Consider the following 391-nt stretch of genomic DNA (forward strand, 5'->3'; position numbering starts at 1 on the left):
GGCCTTCGCACTATCAGTGCTCGGGCCCTAATAATAATAATAATAAGAAACGGAGCAGATACAATAGGGCCTTCGCACTCTCGGTGCTCGGGCCCTAATAAACAGAGCAATTACAATAGGGCCTTCGCACTATCAGTGCTCGGGCCCTAATAATAATAAACAGAGCAATTACAATAGGGCTTTCGCACTTTCAGTGCTCGGGCCCTAATAATAATAATAATAAACAGAGCAGATACAATAGGGCCTTCGCACTGTCAGTGCTCGGGCCCTAATAATAATAATAATAATAATAATAAACAGAGCAATTACAATAGGGCCTTCGCACTATCAGTGCTCGGGCCCTAATAAACAGAGCAGATACAATAGGGCCTTCGCACTCTCGGTGCTCGGG

Source organism: Haplochromis burtoni, unplaced genomic scaffold (genome assembly GCF_018398535.1).
Source record: "Haplochromis burtoni strain Fernald_Lab_line unplaced genomic scaffold, NCSU_Asbu1 Contig_2288, whole genome shotgun sequence".
Classification (NCBI taxonomy): Eukaryota; Metazoa; Chordata; class Actinopteri; order Cichliformes; family Cichlidae; genus Haplochromis; species Haplochromis burtoni.